This window comes from Uloborus diversus, chromosome 5, assembly GCF_026930045.1.
Source record: "Uloborus diversus isolate 005 chromosome 5, Udiv.v.3.1, whole genome shotgun sequence".
Lineage (NCBI taxonomy): Eukaryota > Metazoa > Arthropoda > Arachnida > Araneae > Uloboridae > Uloborus > Uloborus diversus.
Window position 1 is genome coordinate 137,969,084 of NC_072735.1, and position 27,753 is coordinate 137,996,836.

At 33.1% G+C, this 27,753-nt stretch overlaps 1 protein-coding gene across 2 annotated transcripts in view; it reads right to left on the reverse strand.

Moving 5' to 3' along the window:
* Positions 1-27,753, reverse strand: part of LOC129222008 (ras association domain-containing protein 8-like) — a 132,073-nt gene that overhangs the window by 89,038 nt on the left and 15,282 nt on the right. For both annotated transcript variants that reach the window (XM_054856426.1, XM_054856425.1), the window contains exon 2: positions 1,193-1,272. The gene's annotated coding sequence lies outside the window, so the exon portion shown is untranslated. The remainder of the gene's footprint in view (positions 1-1,192; positions 1,273-27,753) is intronic.

Genomic DNA, 27,753 nt, shown 5'->3' on the forward strand with positions numbered 1-27,753 from the left:
AATCAGAGTTGGTACTTCTTCGAAGTTTAATTAGCTGCCAGTCAGAAACTCGAGCTATTCCAACAGACGACAATTTCGAGTTTCGGATTTGTTTGCTCATCTTTCTTCCACCCAGTTAAACGACTCCACAACTAGCGAATTACATTTTGAAAACAAACAAACGTGGATCACAGGAATTGGTGGAAGAACCCAGACTTAATAATTTTATTCTATGTTTTATTCATTCTTATCTTCCAATAATCATGATAAACAGTCAATCTTCCACCTTCCAGCTCTAAAAAAAGTTATAAACAAACAAATAAAATAATAAACATTTCTTTTCAGGATTTTTTTTTTTTTGAAAGATTTCACATGAATAACCTTATTCATATGACAACACAAAAAATTTACAGAGGTAAAAAGGTGCGACTGTGTGCTTCTATTTTTTTTTTTTTTCGTTTTTGAACGGATTTCGGAAACATAATATGAATAGAACACACATTTGAGTATGAACTTAGTAGTTCTTTCCTTATAATATGTGTTGAGTATATACACTTTGCCCCACCCTCGGACAAGTAAAATGAACGTATTTTCCTTTACTGTTTTACGGCGTATACGTTCCTGTTTATCAGCGTGCTATAAAATTATATAAAATCACTCTCCACCCAGCAATAATGTTTAAATTGAAATGTTTAAAAAGCAATGGAGCATATCTGCATGCATAAGACAATAATGAAAGTGATAATAATAATTTCAAAGCATGAAACATAAGCGTTATACATATTACTTTCTGTCGTCCAATTCTAAGTGCTCGATGTAAGCACAGTATTTTACATTAATTAAATGAACACCAATATATCCTGTAAAACTAGTTTTAGACATGAATCAAATTTCAATTGTTCTTTTTTCTTAGAACTTGGTCCTCGCAATAAAATGCTTGAAAAGTGTCAATATATTTTAGTTTTCTTTTCAAAGTATTTTTTTTACAAACTGAATACAAGCAATCAGTGGCGTATCTAGCACCCCGAAACCCCCGGAGCAAGAGGTGTGACGGTGCACTCTCTGAAAAAATAACACTATGTAAAAATCATTCATATGCATTTCTTACGGGGCGGGGGAGCACTTACAAATCTTGCGGGGGGAGGGGGGCACCAAAGTCTATGTACGCTACTGCAAGCAATCCTACACAAGTATAAAAGCAATGCTTACTTACTTTACGATTTGAAATAATAATCCACCATTAGTCCACGCTCTACAGGCTACCAGTTCAAAATAAAATATTAGACCTCGTTCCTAGGGAGAGAAAAATATGTTATAGGATTGAATAATATTTTTTTCAAATCAAGTTTCAAGAGTTTCATAATTAAATTAGGTACTGCTTTTCCTTTAAAATTTATCACTAACAAAATTTTAAAATTACCACAAAAGTCTAGGAAATTTAAAAAAGTAAAATCTGTGACCTACTTCCCCCAATTAATTCTAATTTGAATTCCGAAACTTTGAATTCAAATTATGTTTTTCGCAATCACGACTTGCGACAAGACCCTACTGATTAGAGTTATTGTTTCTAGAAACGCCCCCCCCCCCAAGCATGTCCCTCTTCCTGGGTGGTTACGTGTGTATAGTTGTGTGTGTAGGCTTACTTGTGTGCACGTAGGCGTGTGTATGTGTGTAAAGGTGTGTGCACGTAGGGGAGTGTATATGACCATGCGTGTGTAGGACATGGACGCCACCGCCCAGCAAAAGTGGATTCCGGGGGACAGTGCTCAGGACCAGCCGCGCCGCCGCCGGTGGTGCTGCAGCCCTGGTCCAAGCTGAAAAAGGAACCGTAACGTCAAGGACAGTCAAATGAAAGCAATAAACAATCGTGATTGCTCAAAAAAAAAAAAACTCTTTCTCGGATATTTAGCAAATTTAAATTTACTTGCTGATGTACAAAAAAACATAGGTACGCATGGGGCAAAGGCCCATCAATGAGGGATCTAGGGGGGGGGGGAAGGGAACTTTACCGCTGAGTGCCACTTCGAAGATGGTGATCAATCCCTCCATTGCCGATCATAATATTGATAGTTAAAAACATGCCATTTTGACAGGTGATTTCCGGATGAGCTTGTGGTTTTAAGCCAAATTGCCAATATTAGTATTATAGATGATGTACTAATGTAAGGCCTCCCTCCGATGACTCTATCCCGCTCCCCTAAAAGAAAACTTCGGTCGTGCTTGTGTGTTATATCCTTATCTTATTGTGGATTATTGTAAACTCGTAAATCTGGACGACCTTTCAAGAAATGAACATGAGTGCCCCCCCCCCAAAAAAAAAAAAAACAAGCTGTGCGCATTTACATAATTTCACGATCAGATTTCTTAAAAAATCAACTGCCAAGATTGTTTTTTTAACGATAAAAAATAAACAGGTAAGTGCATTATTATTATTATTATTATTATTTTGTGTTTATTTTTGAACTTATTTTAATTTTTCTTAAAAAATATCCCATTTTGTTAGATTACGTTTGGACTCGTAAAAGGACCCCATCAAAGCCTCGAAGAATGTTAAAAATGTTGAAATTCCTCAAAGGAAAAAAAAAACGCATAAAGGTTATTCGAAGCTTATTGGAAACATACTATGAGTCACAAGGCAAAAAAAAAAAAAAACCAAAGGGAGCGAAGCGATTAAAAAAAAAGTGTACAGGAAATTGCTCTTCATCATCTGCTTTCTCTGGGGGAGAGGAGTAGGTGCAAAGGTGAGGCCGACACAATGTGGTTTCCGCACAACCGATGCGAAATTCGTGCCCAATCGTATCCGGTCGCGGTTGCAAAAATGATACATACTTGTTTTTAAACATAGGTGTCATCCAAATGTTCAGAATTCGAAGTTCGTCACAATACCTGGCATACAATGCACAATCAAATCAACCTAATAGATGCTATTTTGTCAGACTGAGGTAGGAAGATTTTTTTTCATTACAGAAAGTCATTCTATGGACTTGAAGACCGAAAAGTAAAGATCAATGAATATACAAGGTGCTCGGGAAATAATAGACACATTACAATGAGTTATATTTCTATGATAAACGTACCTTTAAAAAAAAAAAAAAGAAAGAAAAAAAAAAAAAAGTTATATTTCTATGATAAACGTACCTTTAAAAAAAAAAAGATGTAAAATACTCGGGTATTTATTTTTAGGGGTAAATACCCAGGGTATATACCCGGGGAAATACACAAAACGGGTATTTACCCGGGTATTTATTTTAAAAATTTATATTCAACTAAAATACTTTTCTGTATGTATTCCACTATGTATATTTATACAAACCATATGCAAAACAATAAATTTTTATCCAAAAATTGTATTTTGACCACATATTTAAAGAATTATTGTGTGAAACACAACATAGCAATCTAATACGATATTCACATTTAATGTGTTGGATATGCCTAATCAATGATGATAGCCAAATCTTAATACGTATATAAAAATTTTCTGTGCGGACGTTTATCACCATAAGGCTTTTAAACGGCTGGTCCGATTTTGATCAAATTTTTTGCGTGTAATTAAGTTGTGGCAAGCATAGTTTTGTAGCGCGATAGATCGAATCGGAAACTATTTTGTTAATTAATTAATTAAAAAATTTAATGGCTATATCTCCCAAATGATTAATATTTATTTTAATTTATTGTTGAGCGAGAACTGAAATAAATATTTAACCCGTTGCCAAAGGACAATAAGAAAGCCAGTTCTTTTGTAATGAAATTTCCTACTATGATATGTCCATGGCCGAACTTGAGTGGGACCATGGATATGTCAATGGAGAATAGATAAAACGTAGAGAGAGAGAGAGAGAGAGAGTGAAGCCTTCATTTCTTGAAAGCAGCGATTTTAGGTCCCGAGATATATTTTAAAGCACAGAACTAGTAAAGTTAAGTTCACGCAAAACGTGTGTTCTGTCATCGTAGTTGAACGTTGAACCATGTGACCGGATCGGTGCTTTAGGTTTTCCTAACCAAATGATCAGAAAGTACCGTCCCCAGCAACATTTGTTTCTCGGCTCAAATCCATCTGAGTTTTGGCACCAATGTCAAGAATACTTGAATAATAAACTGATTAGTTTGATAATCCTTAAAGGAAAATATGATGGAATTTAAAGACGAAACAAATTTTACTTTCGTCCAGATAAATTACAACAGGGTAGTTCGGTACACAAGAGTGCAGTGGAAGATCTTTATCTTTGGTGGAAAGAACAAATTAGGCAATATTTGAAGTTTTAAAAGTTTTCGTTCAAAAGATCGGACCGCTAATCGGTCGGAGTTAGCTTCGCTCACTGATCCGCTGGATTACAGTAACGTGGTGGCTTGGCGACTTTGGCTTTAAACAATAGAGTTGCATAGAGTTGCGCGATTATTTGTTTACATTTTAAAGCTACCGTTAATGTAATTTATTGTATTTTTTGTTTATTTGGCGAAATATTTCGAATTGCAAAGAATTGTTTTTCGTTTTTAAATAATGTTTCGTCACTTTGATTGAAGAATGTGTTTATTTTACAATGAGGGGGGGGGGGGGGATTTTCGCTTATTCAGAGAACTGTTTTTACCTTTAGCATTTTTTTAAACGATATCATTTCGATTGTTTTATTCTTTTTCCTATGGGGTATGTTGCAGCGGGATTTTCCGTTTCTTCTAGATGGGTAGTTAGTTTTTTACACTTAATATCTGAGGACGCTTCTTATCCTTTGAGTATGGCTGAAGGAACAAACCATCAAGTTCGGGAGAAAAAATAGTTAATAAAACAACTGCCCAGTGGGCATTAGATAAATCAAGTTGTAATAAATGTACGCATTCTGACACCAAGCAGCTTAAAACATTTTCTTTTTACTTATTTTTTTCAATAAATCGTTTTAAACACTTGATAGTTTATTGAAGTTTTTTAACTTTTCAATTTACAAAGTTTGAACAGAACAACGTCTGTCGGGTCCTCTAGTTTCACATATAAAAAGTCATTCTACAAAAAGTAAAAAGCTTAACTGGTTACAAAAAAAAAAAAAAAAGCAAACATCAATTGAGGCAGTGAGAAGCAAAGGGATGTAAGTGAACATTTTCAAGTTTTGAGTAAAACGCGTTTAAAGACAACATCCTAGGTAGGCTTTCATTGTATTTTTTTTTAAATTCATTCCTTTAATTAAAAAAATTATAATTATAAATTAAATTTTTAATGTTTCATTTTACGGTTTATGTTTTAAAAAGAAAATCACCTTTTTATACCACCTAAATTTTTTTGCAAAATGCGCAATTACTAGGGGATTTACCCTGCCTTCGGATAAATACCCAAAAAAATATTTACCTTCCCACCCACATCACTAATTGCGAGTATTAAAAATAGTTTGAATAAATTTTCATCATGAAGTACTGGGGAGCAAATACAAATGAGCAAGGCAACAGAAAACAATATTTTGACCTTTTTTTTTTTTGCTTATTAATGTGAAAACTGTTTCCATATTTGCCATGTTATCACTTAAACAGTAATAAAATAAATAAATAGCATCATAGTCTTAATAACTTCTCAGTTTATTCTTTCAAATATCACTCGTGCTTCCTTTTTTTTTCTTTCGTTTTGGATATGACTAACCTAGATTGTGATTTTGAAATCCTGAAGTTCATCATTGAATTGCTTATACTTCTCCAATTATGACATTAAAAAGAAAGATTTTTTGGTTCACGATATGTTTCTTTCATAATTTCATCAAGTCTTTCAATAAAAAAAAAACTGTGTACTACATATGTATGTTTTACCAATCATAGTATCAGTTTTACCAATTATTTCATATTTAGATTTTTTTAAAAAAATCCCCATTCAATTTTTGCTTTTTTTTTTTTTTGTAAAATACTCAGTTTTTGGGTATTTATCCAGGCCTTGGGTAAATACCCAAAAAATATTTACCTACCAGCTGGGTATTTACCTGGTCCACATCACTATTCCTGAATTACTAATTTCTTTTATGATTCTATTTAATGTTTTTCTTTGCTTTCGTCAAAAATTTTAATGGTTCTTACCTTTAATTTTTCATTTATTGATCATTATTTATTTATTTTCTAAGAACATAACGGAGAAACTTTTGAGTTTTAAAAGAAATGAAAGTACCAGTTTCATTTCATAAGACAGAAATCAAGATTAAAAAGTTGATTGTGGGGAGGGAGACCAATAAGCATCAGTCGCGATACCATGTATGTTTACAAGGCTTATTCCGGAAAACAGAAAAAAAAAAAGAAAGAAAGAAAAAGAAAAGAGAACCTGGCTACCTCATTTAGAATTCAGACAAGATTTCAAAAGGTGTTCCATTTCTTTTATAACAGAATTAAACAATAAAACAAGTTGCATATCCGTCCGTGTAACGGATGTAATTGGAGTTTTTTCCCCGACAAACTTAATAATGTTTTTACAAGTGAAAAAAAACCTACTACGCGAATGTAAATGTAACATAATATTTCAAAACATATTATGAAAATAACTAAGATCACAGGAAAGGGATGCGTAGATAGAATAATGCAACGATTTAAATTCAAAAAAATAAATTTTTTTCAATGGCCAATAGGGTTGACATCCTTGACGTAGGAAAAAAACGACAAATTAGTTAAAGTGAATGTAATGACAAATTCACGAGGGCGACGAGGGATACAAGAAATTATTCATAAAAAAGATTCTGCAATTAGACGACTCATTTAGAAACTATCTTAGAATTCTATTAAAAAAAAAAAAAAAAACGTACTTACAGTTAACAAGAAAAAAAGAAAGATAGTCGCTCTCCACGATCTGAGTAGTAACAGTGATTTCAAAGTCAGAACAACACAGAAATGGGAAAAGAATTCTTAGGGTTTGATGGTAACTGTCCAGCTTGAAATTCGAAACTTCAACTGCCAAGGCATGGGATTGGGTGGGGATGACTTCCGTTCGAGACGACCCCACTCCCCAATGACCCATAGCATCGCATTACATATTCAAGAAAGGGGACACAAGCCAGAAGAAAAAGGAAAGCTGAAAAATGTGCAGTCCAGATTCTATTTCTTCTCCAATTTGCATTTGCAGCAACTTCAAGCTCAGAAGTAATTTAGCGAGTCTGAATAATAATCCAGTTTTGCTTTATATAAATTACTGCTCCATGAATTTTGTATTAGTTGTTCTTATTCGAATCAGTCACTTTAGAAAAACAATATAAACAAGGTTTGAGCGAAATTTTTGATCAGAACTTTCTGAATGAACAGCAGAGAAAAGTGAAAATGAATTAAGGATTAAAAAGAGATTTATTGCCATTGACATTGGGGATAACTGACTTTTGACGATGTCAGTTCAAGAATATGAAACTTTTATTGAAACGACATAATCATATAAATCAATGCTGCTATTGTATTTCTGGAGCAGTTTAAAAGATGAATTTCCTCCGATTGTCACAAAGATTGCTGCGTGCGCTTTTAAATGTGTAAAACTATGTTCTCACCTAAGTGTCAACTAAATAAACAAATGCTACATAAATAAACGAATGAATAAGTAAGTAAATAAAATACAGCAAACGAATTAATCAATACAGCTTAAGTTTTAATCAGGGTTGGCTTTCTGCAGTTTCTGCCGTGCCAGTGGCAGAAACTGGTTATAACCGGTAAAAACCGGCAGAAACTGGCAAAAACTTAAGTGTCTTTAATAACTAAAGTAATTTGTAAATGATATTTGTTTAAGTAAACTAAAAAAATAAACATAATTTCACCATTTAAAAAAATAACATCCAATGCTAGTGCCCTTGATTTAGTTCAGAAAGGGAACTTTTGAATTGCAGAGGCTCATAGTATTTGGATTAATTTAACAAAGGATAAAAAATCATACAGAGATTCTTAGGAAAGAGGAGTGACATATAGAATTAAACAGGCATTACTGACTGTAATTTGCTCACTTTTCTGCTTCCTCTACATTGTTTGCGATTGAAATTATCATGTCCTGTGCTTCAAGAAGAAAGTGCCCGAATTTTATTTGCCTGGATTTTGTACCTAATGTCACAACTTTGCAAAACAAATGGGCTCCATTTCTCAAAACTTATTTTTCCAGTCAAATTTTTACCACAACCCCAGTTACTACATGGTGAACCAGTTATACAATAGATGAAAATTTCACGAACATTGCTTGCTCCTTGACGCATTGCCTGCTAGCTCTTCTGTTTCAAGAATATTCATAAGTTTCTCATTTGTGCATATTAAATTGAGAATCTATTTAGATTTTTGAAACCGCCTTTTCTAAGAGGCTATTGCAGAGTCCAAACAATGTAACATTTGATTTTGAATTGTGATAATTTTGTAATAAAATTACAGTGCTTCGGTTAACAATTAATTATTTTTTTCCATGCATGTTCTGTTGTATATCAATAATTACTTTTTCATTTTGTGAGTTTTTGCCAATTTCTGCCACAAAAGTGGCAAAAAGTGGTTTTTGCCATGCCGGTTTTAACCGCCTTGGCGGAAACTTGCCAACCCTGGTTTAAATTAATTGGCCATTCATAAAACCTTGAAATAAATATCATCTCATTAAAATTTAAACTTTAAAAATTTTGCTGGAAATGAGTTGCTTAAAATTATTTTCAGAAATAGTGTTAATTTTTAAAGTAGCTTTTTGAAGACATTTTAAACAATTTTCGTGTTTATTATAAGCCCTTTTTAGAATGTTAAACTCCAACTACACAAATGGAGAAAAACAAGGAGTTCAGCGGAAAGGATTCCACTTATCAAAGACAATAAGGAACGCTGTAACAGATGACAGCGGTGAAGCATAACAAAATAAAAATATAATTTTAAGAATCAATAGAAATCAACTAAATTCCAATCATTGCGTTATTGGTAGTAATAAAAACACCATAAAATATCCAGGTCATATTATCCAGCACCATTTACGTGAATCTTACAATGCAATTTTGACTTAAATTGACAGACGTGTTTCTTGCCTTTAATTCTAACAAATCAGTGTGAGTAAACCACCAGTTCTTTTTTTCTTTTTGAAGGGGTGTGTGAACTCTTCAGGCATGCCCGTTAGGTGCGATAAATAGAGCAGACTGAGCTATTGAAATTTTTAGGAGAGTTAATTTGAGAGGGGTTTTGTTCAATCTCATTTGGGGGGGGGGGCTTTTTTTTTTAGCTTTTGATACTGCCTTAATTTAGAGGCGCACCGATCAAGGGCTTGGATCAAGGCGTCCCACAGGCTTTAAATCTAATTGCATATACTAGTACGGTAACACATCTGCACGTGAAGACGCTTGGAAACCACCCCCTCCCCCAACAGAAAAGTTTGGTTGCGCTATTCCTTCAATGGGGTTGATCGGTTTCTAGGTCTGGATCTAAAAGGCTGCGATGCTTTCATGGCCACACCCAAAAAGTAAACCACTTCTGTAACAAGTACAGCGGGTGCCGTGGGTTCTTTCTTTTTAGAACATCAATTCCATAGATTAAGATTCCATATTTTCAGTGTGTTATTTCTTTAGTTTTGATTTATTACTTTAGTTGCGTTTCTTAAACCAAACGTTTCTTTGTAGCAGCAAGAAGCAAGAAAGTTTTCATCAAGGCCGTGCAAATTTAATTTTTACTCGTGATCGAGATCTCATCAACCAGGGATGTTCCTATAGGGTACACTTCCATACACGCTATAGTCTCAAACATTTTTTAGACATATAGCGTATACCCTCAAGCTTCAAAATGTTTCATATTATGACATTTATACATATGATCGCATACACATATTGTGCATAACTGATTACTGAGAATATACCTTCAGAAAAATTGATGGGAACATTACTGCACCCAACACAACTAATTTTAACAGATACCTTATGCAACAACATATTTTTTTCACACAACAAAACATTCAAGATTAAACATAACTCCAAAATTTCCACAAACATTCGGCAAATTAACATGAGAAATCCTGATCATCTCCCAGAAAATCGTCATGAGAACCGACGAAGGACGAAAGGCTCGGTAAATAGAGTGGGAAGAGGCTTGAAAACTTTCTTCGTCGTTTTTCACGTCAATCAAGATATGGAAGCCCTTCCGCTCTGTTGGTCAAGTGTTAAAAATATGGATTGCGTTTCTCTTCAATGTGTTTAATGTAGCCTATAAAAACGCGAAATTGGAAACAGGCGAACCCAAACAATGGGGAACTGTGTTTTGTTATGGCCAAACAGTAATCTTACAATAGCAGCTAGAGCTTTGAATGACGTCATTACTGTTTACCACAGCGGTTCCCAATCTTTTTAAGGTAATAACCCGCAAAGTGGGTTATATGTTAGTAAATCAACCTAAAAAAAGTTTATCCTAAAAAAAAAAAAATTGTTTTTCTCCCTTTAAATTACCAAAATTAATACACTAATTTAGCTATGTGTTATAAAATCAGGGTTGCAAGTGGACTCAAGTAAAATTTACTGAAGTCAGTGTGAAATTTTCGGAAGAAAAGAATTTTTTGATGCCCCCCCCCCCTCCCCTTCTCCTTCGTAAATGCTCTTCAAATATGCTCTACAAAAAACATTGAAAAAAAAAAAACATTTTTGAAGATTTTTTTTTTTAATTTATATTTCCAGTTTTAAAATGTTGGAAGACCAAAATTTTCGGAAATGGCAACTCAAAATGTTCGGAAATTTTGGATTACAAACACCCCTGTATTAAAACAAGTAGTTGAAGAGACGGTTGACAATTGAGCCGCTCAGAAGCCAATGCGAAGTCCATTTTTTGATATTTTCTGATTTTTGAAAATTTTGATGAAATAAATAATAATCTTCTTAGTTATTAAAGGATTTACTCTTTGGTTACTTTTTTTCTAGGTTAGACAACCCTTTTTTCAATAGCTTCTGAATATACTGTATAATAATTTCAAAAGCCATTCGCAACTCCAACGAACTGTAGGGGGCACTGAAGTCACTGTCTAATGGCGGAATTGAAAACTAAAACAAACGCACATGGTAACGAAGAAAATGCTAAAAGTGTTGTGATTTTTGTTCGTACGTATGATTTTTTCGCTTTATTCTTTTTAAATTAATTTTCAAAGTCTTGTGGATATTCTGGCCCACGTAGAAAGAAATGAGAATTCAAGAAGCATTACTAAACGTCAAAGATTAATGCAAACTACGTAGTTCGTAGTTCTAAGCAGCTATTTCCATGATGTTGAATTCGATATTTATCAATTCTTGATAAAACTAAATAATAATTGTGGCCTGACAAGAACAACAATTAATGCTAGAAAATTCAATATGACATTACAAATTATTATCGAAAGAAGATGATACTTCTTTGCCTTGCTTGGCTAGCGCTTATTTTTTTTTCCATTTGTAGCTGAGTTATTTCTCTCGAATTCCCGAATCGGTTCATTTAAAAAATTTCTGTTTCGATTTTTCTCATTTCTGAGTTACGATTTAATTGTGTCATGTTATGCAAATCATCAACAAAATTCTCACGGATATATGCTGGTAGTTTTCTTTTCAGTTGATTGACCATTATTTCTTTTCACTTATCGAATTCTGTAATCTTACTACCATTTTATTCCACTCATGATAAAAATTAAAAATGGTTTAACTAAACACGCGAAATCTCGCCAAGGCTACTTTGCTCGCGCAATACCAAAATTATAACCCTAAACAAATTTGGCGAAACCTTTCAGCTGAGAATAAAAGGAATAAAGTAAATTCTTTCTAGGTTAAACATTTTTCATTTTGTTCTACGATAATAAATCCAAGAAAATATTTTGCATACTGTCCATTCCTACTAAATGCTGCTGTAAAATATGATTAGTTAAATTAATTTAAGATTAAAAAAAAATTCATATTCTTACAAATTCATACAATAAAAAATTTTACCTGGTATAACGTTATCCAATTTTGTTAATCCAGAGTTTTCTTGTTTACGCGTCCACCATTTAATACTTTTTTGAAAGAAATAAGGAAAACTAACATTATTTTGAGAAGCTCGAGAATACTCTTAGGGGACGAATTAATTTCTGTAGCTGAAAGCAAACTAAGACACATCGATTGCGTTAATAAATACTCAGAAAAACTGCCTGTGTTTACGTCAACAGACACACATGGAACTAAAACGTGGCAATGTTTTAGTTCCATCGGCAGTTTTGTAAATCACCGCAAGGTAGCGTATTCGAGCGCTGGAGTTCCGAATTGTGAATAAGTCCAACTTTCATCAATATTTTTTTACATAAACTTTGAAATAAAAATTAAATTCTTCTTCTTCTTTCGATATTTGTTGGCAACACTGAAAAACAAGAAATTCATAGTACTGAAGTCATAATTCGCAACTCCAACGAACTATAGGGGGCACTGCAGTCACTGTCTAATGGCGGAGTTAAAAACTAAAACAAACGCATGTGGTAACGAAGAAAATGCTAAAAGTGTTGTGATTTTTGTTGTTATGTATGATTTTTTCCCTTTATTCATTTGAAAAGATTTTTCAAAGTCTTTTGGTTATTCTGACCCATATAGAAAGAGATTAGAAACCAAAAAGTATTACGAAAGTAAACAATTAATGCAGAACACACAGTAAGTTGTTCTGAAGCAGCCATTTTCACGATGTTGAATTCGGAATTCATAAATTTTTGGTTCGCTTCGAACGGCATTTTCATTTTGTACCGTTTTTTCTATACATTAGTACATATTAAGTTCAGTTTCGTGACATTTCCGGCATTTGTTGACATTTTTGTCACATAGTGCAGACTGTCAAGAGTAACGTTTAACACTAGATAATTTATTTCTATGACTATATGATTGGATATCTAAAGAAATCATGCATTTAATTCATTCGTCATGGAAATGATTTACCTGATATGCGAAATCTTGTCAAGATACATTATTCTTTCACACAATTTTAAAACCATAACCTTATAAACAGATTTTTGGCGAACTTTTATTTTTTATTGTTCAAATTCTTAACGTTCTTTCTGGATTTTTCAATCTGTTCTGCGATAAATATTTTCAAGAAAATTTATTTGCATACTGTCTATTTCAGTAGGATACTGTAGTAACAAAGGTTATTTAAATCATTTATGTGGAATTAGGTTAAGGAAAAATGTTCAGTCAATGTTGTTAAGTTCTTTTTTTTTTTTTTTCATCGAATTGAAAAACTGATATTTATTCAAATTCACTCAGAACAAAATAAATAAAATGTGTACTCACAGTTTATATATGGTGGTAGTTTTCTTTTCAGTTGATTGACCATTATTTCTTTTTACTTATCGAATTCTGTGATCTTACTACCATTTTATTCCACTCATGATAAAAATTAAAAATGGTTTAACTAAAAACGCGAAATCTCGCCAAGGCTACTTTGCTCGCACTATACTAAAACTACAACCCTAAACAAATTTGGCGAAACCTTTCAGCTGAGAATAAAAGGAATAAAGTAAATTCTTTCTCGGTTAAACATTTTTCATTTTGTTCTACGATAATAAATTCAAGAAAATATTTTGCATACTGTCCATTCCAACTAAATGCTGCTGTAAAATATGATTAGTTAAATTAATTTAAGATTAAAAAAACTCGTATTCTTACAAATTCATACAAAACAATACAAAATTTTACCTGGTATAACGTTATCCAATTTTGTTAATCCAGAGTTTTCTTGTTTACGCTGCCACCATTTAATACTTTTTTGAAAGAAAGAAGGAAAACTAACATTATTTTGAGAAGCTCGAGAATACTACTAAGGGACGAATTATTTTCTGTTGTTGAAGGCGTTCTTAGACATGTTGAATGCGTTACTCAGAACAAACTGACCGCGTTTACGTCAACAGATACACGTGGAGCGCAACGTGGCAATGTTTTAGTTGCATTCGCAGTTTTATAAATCACCGCAAGGTAGCGTATTTGAGCGCTGGAGTTCCGAATCGCAGACGCAAATACTTAAATTCGGATCTTTCTATTGCAAAAATGTATATCCTGTATGTCGAAAGAGCAAATTGTACCAGTGTATTAAAAGTTTTATTATCATATATTTTCGACAAAATTTAACTTACATTTTAAGCAACCTTCAAAAGATACTTGTGCAAAATCTGATTATTTAGTAATAAAAAAACAATCTACAATAGATGAAGAGAAAAATGCAGCTGAAGTTGAACATGACGAACACTTGTGAAATGCAGAAATTGCCCGTAATAGTATGGCTAATGATCGACTAAGAGCTTCAGACGAAATATACGTGTTTAGTTTTGATTTAGAAAAAGCATTACCATTTTCGAAACTATCCACATCAGTGGCTTATTACAAGAGAAACTTATATGTATACAATCTTGGTTGCCATAATTTTATGGCCTTACGAGGGCTAAATATATGTTTGGCCTATGACCCAAGCATCGCGGGGTTCACAAGAAGTGTCATCGTGTTTAACTAAACACATTAAATTGTACGCAAAGGATTTTCAAAAAATTATAATGTATTCAGATTCATGTTCAGGACAGAATCGAAATATAAAAACTGTGTTAAGTTTACTGAAATTGGTTCAGAGTGAAGATATAAAAGCTGAATCAATTGAGCTTAAATTTTTATTAAGTGGACACAGTTATTTGCCCAATGATGCTGATTTTGCAGTTATAGAAGCTTATACAAAAAAAAAAAAATCGTATATTTATAACCCTAGTAACTGGTATCATATAATACAAAATAGTATAAGAGAGTTGTCGAAATGAATCCACAAGAATTTCTTTCCAAAAAACCATTGGAAGAAGCTGTTACCAACAGAAAAAAATCAACAAGTGGACTAACAGTCAGTTGGCTTAATATGAGATGGATAAAATTGGAAAGGTCAAACCCAAGCAGCATTAAGTTTAAACATAATTTTGACGAGGATGATACCTTTCATGTAATTGATATAAAAAAAATAAGTAGGCCAGTAAATTTAAAAAATATAACTCAAACTATATTATATCCTAATGGTAGAACAATTTCAAGAGAAACAAAAAAAAAAAAAAAAAAAAAAAAAAAAGACATCAAATGTTTATTAAAGTATATACCTCCAATTAAACACGACTGTTACAGGACATTAAGGACAACACGTGGAGATCAAGATTTACATTTAAATAACTCGGAAGAAGATGGTGTTTGTTATGATGAATAAACATATAACTTGCTATTTTAGTTTTATGGGTAAGGAAGAAACTCGATTTTTAATCACGTCAAAAAGATGTGTTTTAAATTCTTTCACTTAAAACAGAAAACAAAAGTAACGATTTTTTCTAATAATTATTACTGACCCAGGCAACGCCGGGTATTTTTGCTAGTAAACATATAACTTATGACAATAAATGTTATTTTATTATTTTTACATAAATTTCTTATCTTTTTCAGATGCCAAAAGGTATAAGTCCTGAAATTTTTAAGATGCTGTCATTATTTCAATACATACTTACGTTTTTATTTACACATCCTGTACATATCTTGTTTTTTTTGCAGAGTTTACACCTCGAAAAAAAATTTTATACACTTTTCTAATTAAATTAATAAACCATGAATTTTAAAAACTAATGTATCAAAAAACATTAATTTTCTCAATTTTTGTGTTTTGGACTTAACCACATTGGCTTCTGAGCGGCTCAATTAATCCCAGGTTAGAAATCACTGACATACCAGGACGAAATAATATTTAGAAAATGAAACATTATGACAGCACGAATAAAACTTGAATTAGGTGGAAACATGCTAAAAAAAATACATTGATTGCTGTGTGATTCGTTGTAGAATTAACAGCTAGTCTTTACACAGTGAACAGCGACCTGCAAGGAACCGAAAATTTTGTTCGTTGAAACGGAAGCTTTCGTTGCATTGGAATTCAAGAACAGTGATAGCGATTGAAACGAGACTGAACATTTATTTCGTTGAACCGCATACTTCGTTGTAGTGGTGCTCGATGTCATGAGATTTTACTAAAAATTATCTTTACTAATATTATAAAGAGGGTATACGCCCAAAATGTCGCGGCCAAAATGTCGCGGCCAAAATGTCGCCGGCCCAAAATGTCACCGGCCCAAAATGTTGCCAGTCCAAAATGTCGCCGGCCCGAAATGTCGCCAGTCCAAAATGTCGCCAGTACAAAATGTCGCCGGCCCACAATGTCGCCGACCCAAAATGTCGCCGGTCCAAAATGTCGCCGGCCTAAAATTCGCTAGTTCAATTTGTACGAAAAATTTAAATGTACGTCGATGCTTTCCAGCATAAAAGTTGCGAAAGAATATTAATTGCCTTTCAAAGTAAGTTCCTTCAAAAATTCCAAACGTTTTCTCTTATGTTAATTCGTAAACATCAGATTAATTCCAGAAAATTAATAGTTTTCAGAAAAACATACGTTTTTCTGTATACTATTACAAATGTAAACATGTGAAAGGCTGCTGCAACGGAATTCTCTTTCTCGTTTAATCTGATTAATAATAATACTCAAGATGTAACATAAAGGATCAAGATGTAACGCAAGGATTCAGACAAAAAATTGGTATGGAAGTAAAACTAAACTGTTCTAAACGCGAATGAAAGAATAGTGAGGCGCAATTTGAATATGGCAAGAGAATAGGCGGTTTGTATTTTTTGGCGTAATGAAGTAAAAACAAATAACTCCTTCACTCTAGCATATTATTACGGTAGCGACAGGTCAGTCATTTAGGGGATCAGGCGGAATGGCCCTCGACTTTGAATTTTTTTTTATATACAAGTGGGAGTGGTTTTTATAGCAATGCTATGAAATTTGCATTGGTTATACATACGCCCGTTATCCTCCCTCTCCCCTTTCACTGGAAAAATTCGAAATCACGGGCCAGGGTGGAAATAAAGTAGAAAAGTATCTTAATGAAATTTAATTTTCTCATAGATTTATTAACATTACCCTAAGAACTGTAAAAAAAAAAAAAAAAAAACTACGTTTTCAGTGAGATATACGTTGGTTAAAGTAAGATCAAAACTGCCGTGGGAACTCCCATCTCTTATGAGTAAAATTCTGAAATTACGTAGAAATGTTCACCGTCAAATCTTTTGAAATCAATAAAACCCGTAACTGCAAAACAGGTGTCTTTCACTCAGATTTTTGAAAAACGACTCTACGCGATGACAAATATTTTCAATTCTCAACATTCATGAAATTTATATATTCGATAGAACATCAAGGGACAATTTCAGAACAGCTATTTTATTGAAGGTTTTCAAGAGGATACTTTCATGCATGCGAAGTAGTGCTTGTCAGCTAATCACATTTTCCAATTTTAAATAGAAAAGAAAAAATTTCATAATGTAGGGTGAAATAACTGATATCAATGAGATTATTCAGATCAATTTTGACCTAGACTTATTTTTAAAATGAGTTTCAAAAAGTAATAGTTCCAGCTCAATATAGCTTGGTAATTCAGAAAGAAAAGAATATTGATAATAATAATAATAAACAAATAAGTTTTTCTCTCTCAGAAAAAATTGCTGTTTTAATTAGTGAATTTTTACTACGCAAATTATATAAGAATGCAAACTCAGTTTTTATTTAACACTCACGCTAGTTAAAGTGCTACAAAAATGAGAGGAATACACGGCTAATTTAGATTTTATTGATATCATGCTCACCCTCTCATACATAAATTCAGTATATTTTTCATTATTTATTTAATTACACTGACTCACGTAAACGATTACGAAACTCAACTTAGAACGAAAATAAGGCTTGTTTTCGTTTAATTTCACTTGTATACTACATTTTTGTATGAATCCTCGCATTACTTCTTGAGATATAGCAGTCACATAAAACGATAAAAATTATTCTGTGATCCATCCTTTTGGGATGACTGAAGCCAAAAATAAATGAGCAACTCGCCCTTTAAGATATACTTGTAGACCAAATTTTGTCTTAACCCTTGTACAGTAGACCCTCGCTTTACGCGGGGGTTATGTTCCACGGAAATGCTGCGTAAATCGAAACCGCGTAAATTGAGACCTAATATTAGTGTCAAAATAGGAATTAGGTTCCGTAGATTAAAAAAAATACTTCATTCTAAAGATGACTAATTGTATAATAAGTTTAATGTGTACTTATATCAATTTTTATGCACAATATGCATAAAGAAAACAAACTAATTTCGTGTTCTGTTTATGAAGAAGAGCTGACTATGATAGTTGTTTGGTAGTCATTAAGAATTTTTCCTCCAATTCTTTGCTTAGCATTAACTCATCCATGATCACTTGCGTCATTTCCATGATGGAATCTTCTTTCACTAACAAATCAGAAAGATCATTCCTATTGTCTACGGATGGTTCGAAAATTTTCAATGTGAGCGTTTTTGGTTGTGTGTCACCGGAGTCGGTATCCGCGTTGGTTTTGACCTCCTTTGTCACTCCTAAAAGCTCTTCTTCCAGTGAGTTCTGAACTGTGTGAGTTTAATCACTTTACTTCTGATGGAAAAAGCTCAGGAACCAATCGCATAAAATGTCTCCAAGGACCCAAGTTCGATTATTAGCACGCCAAAATGCAGTTAGTTACGTGTAATCTGCAATCTTTAGGAGCTTGGGTTTTGAAAGAGAGGAAAATGTTACCTGTTTGCATTGCCGCATCTGCGTAAAACCGAAACTCATCTGCGTAAGTAAAATAAAGGTGTCAAATCTTCAACCGCGTATAATCGAAACCGCGTAAAATAAACCCGCTGAAAACGAGGGTCTACTGTATTACTTTTTGAGATATATCAATCACAGATAATAAAAAAGAAAGGAAAAAACATTCGATTGCTCCACCCTCTGGTGTTATTGAGCCCAAAATCTGTCCCCCTGCTGCTTCCTAACATTTTATTTGATTCCGTTCATCATTTTTTGAGCAATGACAGTCGCGCATATCGATGAAAACGTTCAGTTACTTCACTATTTTGAACGAATTGACGCAAAAAACCACGCAGCCCTAAATCATATATGGGTACTTGCGGGTATCGTTCGAATTCTTGCTACAGGTTTTGACGTAGAATGTCCCCAAAAAATCGGTCACATACAAACGCACACTATTCTTGAAGAAAAGTTTAAAATAATTTAGCGAACGTCAGAACTGAACGCCGTCAGAACGTTTTACAGTTGGTAGATAGCGAGTCACAAGAAATAAGATAACGTAACGCTTGTATTCTATTTGTTTGCTGAAAAACAGCCGAGAGTTGCGAATCAAAACGGAATAATCTTTTTAGAATTTATCATGAAACTCAGTTAGTCTAGTCCCATTTTTAACGGAGACATTAATTAAAGGCAGTAACCATTTATTCTGCAAATTTGGTGTTAAACATCATTTTTGTACATTTAAATTTTTCTTACCAACTGAATAAACGAATTTTGGATCTACGACATTTCGGACAGGCGACATTTTGGCCCGGCGACATTTTGGCCCAACGACATTTTGGACAGGCGACGTTTTAGCCCGGCGACATTTTGGATCGGCAATATTTTGGACAGGCGACATTTTGGTCCGGCGACATTTTGGCCCGGCGACATTTAGGCCGCGACATTTTGTCCCGCGACATTTCGGTGGCGACATTTTGACCCCAAACCTATAAAGAGAGAGGGCGGATTTTTGTGTGTTTATATGTTCGAGGTAATCTCCGGAACCACTGCACCTATTTGAAAAATTCTTTCACTAGATGAAAGGTGCTTTCTTATTGAGTAACATAGGCTATAATTCGAAAAAATCCGATAAATAGTTCTTTTTTTATTCAAATTTAGGCCCAAATTTCACGTAAATTGCCTATTATTGGCTATTAAAGGGGTGAAAAATTACTTTCACATATTAATATTATATATCATTAAAAAGGGCAGAATTTTCTGCGTTCTAAACAATTTATTTCAATGCTCTAACTAAATTACGGCGGGAGTAATTTGCGTTTTTAGTTTGAACTTTTTTAGGCTTAGCTGAAATTTAGGCAATACTTTCTTCATTAAATCTATCAATAAAAAGTGAAGAAATTGTCCCACAGTTTTCTTTTTGACAAAATTGGAAAAAGCGAGATTTTTTACTTCAGATCTCTTTTGACCTTTGGTCGAAAAAATTAGCTTCTATCTTCAAAGGAAAAAAAGTTACAAGCATTTAATTTCTTAATTTTAATTTCTTAAAAGTATTTTAATATCTGTCGTCATTGTTTGGAAGGGTAATTTTGCATGTGTTTTTTTTCTTTTATTTAAGTTATTCTTTAAATTATTAAGTTATTCTTTAATTAATTGTTGAATATATGTCACTTGACTCAATTTTTGTTCTCAAGGTAGACCGAGCAAAGTCGGGCAACGCAGCTCTAAATATATGAAGATTTGAAAGCTACTATTAATGTGATTTTATACCTTTTTGTTTGTTTGGCGAAACATTTATTATTGCCAAAGAAAAAACATCCGCTTCACTCGCAAAAGGGCTGGGTTCCGGTAGCGTGGTCGCTTGGCACTTTAGGCGCTGAGCAGGGTTCAGTCTAGGATTATTGTTTTAAGGCAACCATTAATGTAATTCATTGTTTGGCGATTTGTTTTGAAAGAAAAGAAACTTTTGATTTGTTTTCATCCGAGTGAAATGTACGACATTTTCTTCTTTTTTTCTGACGATGATTTTTGAATGTTCCACGGGATGTTTTTTTGCTTTTTGTTAGACGGATGTATTACGATAGCGTGCTTGCTGGGCAAGTTTGGCGATAAACAATAGCGTTGCGGAATTATTTTTACATTTGAACGATATTATTTGATCTCTTTTTTTGTTTATTTGGCGAAATATTTTAAATTGCAGTAAAAACCGCTTCACTCACTAAATAAGAGTTTTAAAGCAGCTGTAAATCTAATTTAATGATTTGTCGAAAAGTTTTAAATTCCAAAGAACTTATAGTTTTTTTTTTTTTTTTTTTTTTTTTTTTGAAAAGGTGTGTACGCATTTTATACAAAGAAAAACGATCATTTCACATCAGAGGGGCAGGAGGCGTCATTTTTTTTATTCTACGGAATTGCATTAAATTTTTAGCACGGACATCGCTGTGCGGGTACTGCTAGTATTTAATAAATAAATACATACATAAACGCTGAAAAGGTTGAGAGTATCTTGAAAAGTTCATTAATGGAAACCGTCTGCTCTAGATAGTAATAAGTAATAGGAATAGGGTGGTTCGAAAAGATCCGACTTTTTTATTACGGAATCGCGCTACCTCTCAAAAGTTGTAGTTTGGTATCCTCAATCGGGAAAAATAAGAATAAAAATTCTGGGCTGACATCCTCAGTTTGCGCATGAGCTGGATGTTTGAAAAAACATGTAAAAAATTAAAAATTTCAAAAATCAACAAATTTAGCTGTTTTGTAATTTTTTATAATGCAACAGTCATAAATTATCAGTAAATAGCGTAGTTTGAACCTAAGAAAATATTTTATAGCCTTTACATAAGATCTTTAGGTCGAAGCCGGCAAAAAAAAAAAAAAAAAAAGTCAAGAAAAAGTTGAAAGGCAATCATTGCAAATTCATACTAAATATCATATAACTTTGTACAATTTATTATTTCTACTTTGAATTTATTTTTTCTTCATTTGTTCCATTAGTGCAAATGGCGGAGGATTTATCGTATCGCAAATGTTGTAGTTGCGGGAGGTTAGGGGATTTCCTTGAAGAAGATTCAAATAGGCACATGATTTTTTTTTTTTTTTTTTGTAGTTCTAGGGGGACTCGGGGGTAAAATTGGTAGCCGGGGTAAAATTGCATTTTTCTTCATTTTATTCTACTGGACAACATTTTTTGAAAATAAAAAAATATGATGAAAATGTTTACATATCAGGCAACATTTTGAGTTGAGGAAAAAAAAAATCTGGCAACTCATTTACCAGGCTTAGCAACAGTTTTAATTTTCGGAACACAAAACAATGCATTTATAGTGAGTGATAAACTTCTTTCTAAAAAAATTTACAGGAAGATTTTCGGAAGTTTTTTATTTGGATTTGATAGAAAAAGAATTTTTCTAACAGAAAACTCAAAAAATAAGTAAATTTTAATATTTAAAAATTTTTTATAGCACTTTTAGTTGTACGGGGCAAAACGGGTATAGCCAACATTTTCGAGTTAAAGACATTGAATGCATGAAGATTAAAAAACTTAAATTATCTTTGCAAGACAAATGTTAGATATTATTCATCTTTTAAACTAAAAGTATGTTTTTAAAAAGTTTTATAAATAATTACTCTGTATTTATTTGTTTTATTTTAATTACTATGACTTACGCCAATTAGTACTTAAAGGTATTACATTTTTCGATTTTTATCGATATAGTTCATGATTACTGTACGTTAGTAATTTACTGTAAGTTTATTATGTACAGTGCCCGCCACTAATAAAATCACTGGATTATAAAATAAGCCGCTTTATAGAATCAAATCTGGAAGAACAGAATCACTTCTATATCAAAACATGTTAGGTTTATCCTTTAATAAAATCATCCTCGCCGTTTTATAGAATCAAACTTTTGGAGAGCATATGTTAATTCTCTGAATAGAACCAGGATTTTATTTTTTCTTTCAAATATTTAAAACATTGCAGCACTAATAAAATAACAAATTCTACATAAACACAAAAAAAAAGGTGAAGGTTATACGTTTTTTTTTTGGGGGGGGGGGGGGGAGTTGAACTGAAAAAAAAAGAAGAATGAAGCAGTCTCAAGAGAAGTGTTTCAGAGCCATATATTTAGTTGGTGCTGCCTGTTTCCACTTCGCAGAACTGTTTCCATATGCAGCCCTGGTCACTCCCCACTAAGTCAATCAGTTCGTGCTCATTCAGCTACGTATCTACAGGGGTTGGCAGTTCATTTTTACAATTGAGTTAAAATTGTTAGCTAGCAAATCGTGACGACTTGAGTGTGAAAGATTAATTCGAAATTTTGAATAAGTATGACAAGCTTCCTAAATGTAGTTAGTATGATGCTGCAATTAAAATAGGGATTTCTCAATCTTTACTTTCAAATTCTCTTATTCAAACAACAATAAGTTAATATTTTAAGACCCTTGTGAAATTTTAAAAATGTACCTTATGTAAGTTAAAATGTCAAATGTATTTTGCAACTGAACTAAAAAAATACAACTAGACAGAAAAAAAAAAATACAGCTAATCGTAATTTATTTCTTTTTTAGAGTATTTATACTGAAAACTCCTTTTTTTTTTTTTTTCAGTGCATGAGTGCCGGTTTATAAAATCAGCCGCTTTATAAAATCAAATGTCCTCAGAACGAATGTGATTTTAATAAGCGGCGGGCACTGTATATGATTCATTGCTACATATTAGAAAACATAGTAAGTATTGATAGCTAATATGTTGTCTTTTTAATTCCCTTTTAAAACACCAACACCCATGCCCAGAACATAGTCTAAGTACAACCTCACACCCAATCAGAACAGAATCATTATGTCTCATAGCAAAGTTGTACTGAATAACTAAATCCTCCTGCTATACCTCTTGGATCAAAGCCATTTTTTAGCACTGGTAAGGAAATGAAAAATTTACAAAAAAAAAAAAAAAAAAAAGTAAGAGTCCAAACAAAGGTGGGAGAAGTTTTAATTACAGAGCAGGTGGCTGCAAGATTGTACACAAATAGGCAAGAAACAAACAAAAGCAGAAAAAATAAATAAATACACATAAATTAAATAAATTAAAAAAAGACATTAACAATAATTGATAAAATAATGAAGTAGGAGTGAAAATTAGTGGTTCTCCTAGTTATTCATCCCAGCAATTGGCGACAGGGTCGTTGTTAAATTTGTGGAATTCAAAGGTTTAATCACTGAAATCTCAGCTGAAGGTGAATATACTGAGAAGTTTGCTACAAAATCATCTGCCAAATTATCCAATGTGCTCCCCAAAAGAGACAACATTGATGTTGTACAGGCATCACAAAGTTGTAAAAATACTACTTCAGCCAAAACGCAAGTCTTTGCCAATGCGCCTTTTGTTCATAAATTTGGTTCTGTAAACATTTTTTGTGGTTGTTTTGGATTAAAGTTTTTATCCTCCAATGCAATTATACTCAATTAAAAAAAAATTCTCCATTAGTTAGTGTAATTCAACTTTAAATAGCATATACCCATTTTACCCCGAAGCACGAGGTAAAATGAGTATACACAGGGGTAAAATAGGTATACACAGGGGTAAAATAGGTATACCACTTTACACTAAATTTAAAGTAAAAAGTTAAACACAATGTCCAAATTAGACCTAAGATACACAATGTATATAGAATATTGAACAAAAACACAATTATATTTCATGATATTTCTGCTATGGGTCACTGAAATCAAAAATGCTGTTTTTTATACCCATTTTACCCCGGGTGACCCTATTCATCTCTATGAGCCCCCCAATATTCATTGCGACGGCCCTCCAAACCTGTAAATCTGCCACAGTGTTAACTACTGGCGGTTTTACCTTAATAAAACACAGAAATTGCAATTCTTGCATACACGAGTTCTGGAGAAACAAGAAACCCCTCAACGCAGGAGAATAAGAGCTCACGGTTGAAAGAACATCCAACTGCAACAACTAGCAAATTTTTGCGCTTTATTACCGCTGCTTGTGTCAATTTAACCCAACAAAATCAATCATTTGCAAAGAATGTTCTTTCCTTATTATGCAGTTCGAGTGCGAAGCCTCGCAATTGGACAAGTTTCTGGTATTCGTCAATCCATCACTGCTCCAACGCATTGGTAACTAATTTAGCTGCTGTGATTTTCGTTTTTATTTTCATTTCTGCAGAACCGTATCTTCTTCGAAGCCGTTAAGATGGTATCGAATGCAGAGCAAGCCAAGCAATACCCCTCCAGTGAAGCAAAAGACAGACAGATGCTCAAGACATCTCAGACTCATGTCTTTCAGAGAAAACGATCTCCATAAATAAGACACAGAACGGAGCAGGGAAGATCTCATTACATCAGTTATCACCTTCTCTATCTCTCCGCAGCCCCCACATTTATCTCTCTCGGGGTGCACTTCCAAGTTCCTAAAGATTTGCAGCGAACCGTTTCGATCTGAACTTCAAATATCGGGTCTTCTGTTTCTTCATTTTTGCCCAGTGGCGGATTTACAATGTCGCAAATACAGTAATTGGAGGGCCCACGACCTTAAGGGCCCGGAAAGAGATTCAAAAATGCACGTGCAAATGTTTTACGCAGTTCTATGACACATAAAAGGGCCCCCAAAATACATTGCGACGAGCTCCTGACCTGTATATCCGCCACTGCTTGTTACTGGAAATGCAGCGCATGTTGACATCAACACGTACTACATTATTTCTTTTTACTTACATTTGCAAAAACAATACAATGTATCCTAATTTGTTTTTGATTTGTAGCAAATTTTTTGTAGGAGTTCTTTTTACATTACGTTGCTTTTTAAGCACTTTTATTATACTTGGCTTGTTTGTTACGGAGAAATCTGAGGCCTGGTTTTGCTTATATCTCTGCAACTAGACCATTTACAGACTTCGGGATTTCATTAAATGATTTGCTTTATCTTAAGGTACAACTTAGCGCTGAAAAATAAAACTATAGAATAAAATTTTTATTTCAGTTAGGATGGAAAACAGCAAATTTCATGTAATTTCCCTAGTAAATGTTTAAATATAGAACCCATTGTTACAAATTTCGTTGCCTTGCTACAGTAACGTTAAAAGCAATCATAATGAAAATTTTGAATCAAGACTTCTCTGAAGACATGAAACATGAAATTAGCAAGCATAAATCCTAGAGAGGAACAAGGATTAAATTTTAGTGCCAACTGCTTAAAGTTTTAGACATTTATATACGCTTTTTCCCTTTTAATTACGAGCCTTTATATGAAAAAATAAGGTGATGTTTCGTACTGGTAAAATTATTCTCTTTCTGAAATACATTTACACTAAAAAGGACAAAATAACAGACTTTTTAAAAAAAAAATACTCAGCACTTTTCATAATGCACTCAAAAGGACAAAATAACTTTTCTGGGTCAGAAAGGACAATTTAAAAATTCCTGTAGTTTTCGAAAATTCTAAGAAAATGATACCACAAACGAAGAGAAGTGCGGTTCTAGTCATTTCAAACTAAACTTTCCCAATAAGAAAAATATGCATGTTTGAACACTCAAAGTTATGATTGAAAGCTAGCTAATGATAAGAAATTCTCTTCATGACTTGAGCCGCACTTTTCTTCCTTTGTGGTGTCACTTTCTTGGGCTTTTCGAAAATTACAGGAATTCTTAAATTGTCCTTTCTGACTCAAAAAAGTTATTTTGTCCTTTTGAGTGCATGATGGAAAATGCTTAGTATTTTTTTTTTTTAATTCTGTTATATTCAATAAAAACGACAGTTGTTGGAAATTATCAAAACATTCTCTCTTTAATCTTCATTTCTTGAACAAGATGTAAACGTACATTAAACAAATTTTCAATAGAAATTAACGTTACCCGTTAATACAAAATGACAAAAAAAGTATAAATTTAATTTTTTTTGAAAGGAACATAGTTTTAAGTTGTTGCGAAAACAAAGTGTCATTTGAGCATCTAAGTTCGATTGAACAGCTGTAATGGAATTTAATCGCCTTTTTCATCTACATAAAAACAAATCGTTGAAAAAACAAAACAAAAATGGAGAGGCCTTCAAAATATACACGAAAGACGAAAAATGGAACATTTAACAAGATTAATCAAATAGAAAAACACATGATTTTATTCATATTAGTGTACGAAGAACTTTCAATGGGTATAATTTGATTCTGTCGGGCAAATAGGTTCTAAAATAAGTTCGAATTTGTATCTTTTATATCTGAAGACATACCTGCATGCTTAAAATCTAAATTTTAAGTGTCGCTCGCTATAGCGAACTCAAGAAGTAGAGCACATCCCATACTAAGCAAAATGCTATATATTTTATTATAAAGATTAAATGTACAGTATAACTTCGACTTAACGATACCCGATTTAACGATTTTCTCAATTTAATGATACATTTCACAGGTCCGAATTCGGCTGCAGTGAATGTCCATACTCTTCGATTCAACGTTAACTTTTTCAAGTCCATTGACAATCGTTAAATCGGATTTATACTATAATTAACTTTTCAGGTGTTTCAATGTGACTGAAATTAAAATAGACTAGCATTGTCTTTTCAAGCATGCTTATATAAATAATAGTGGTATCCGCACGGCTTTGCCCGTAATAGAAAAATTAAAAGGTCTTTTGGTTCGCCTGTATATTTACAAATAAGGTATGGTGAATTTTCTCGCCAATTGGCTTGTGCCCATGTTACGGTTCCACGTTATGATAATTTCGTAATTTACTCGTCCATCTTATGATTATTTTTGTTCTTAAAATTGGAATAAAAAAAGAACCACATCGAATTTTCGAAAAATCGCTTCGAGGTGCACACCCCCATGCTATGAACTAACTTTGTGCCAAATTTCATGACAATCGGCCGAACGGTCTTGGCGCTATGCGCGTCACAGACATCCAGACATCCTCCGGACAGAGAGACTTTCATTAGTAACTAGTAGTACCCGCACGGCTTTGCCCGTAATAGAAAAATTAAAAGGTCTTTTGGTTCGCCTGTATATTTACAAATTATGTACGGTGAATTTTCTCGCCAATTGGCTTATACCCATGTTACGGTTCCACGTTATGATAATTTCGTATCCCGCCAATTGGCTTGTGCCCATGTTACGGTTCCACGTTATGATAACTTCGTAATTTACTCGTCCATCTTACGATATTTTTGTTCTTAAAATTGGAATAGAAAAAGAACCACATCGAATTT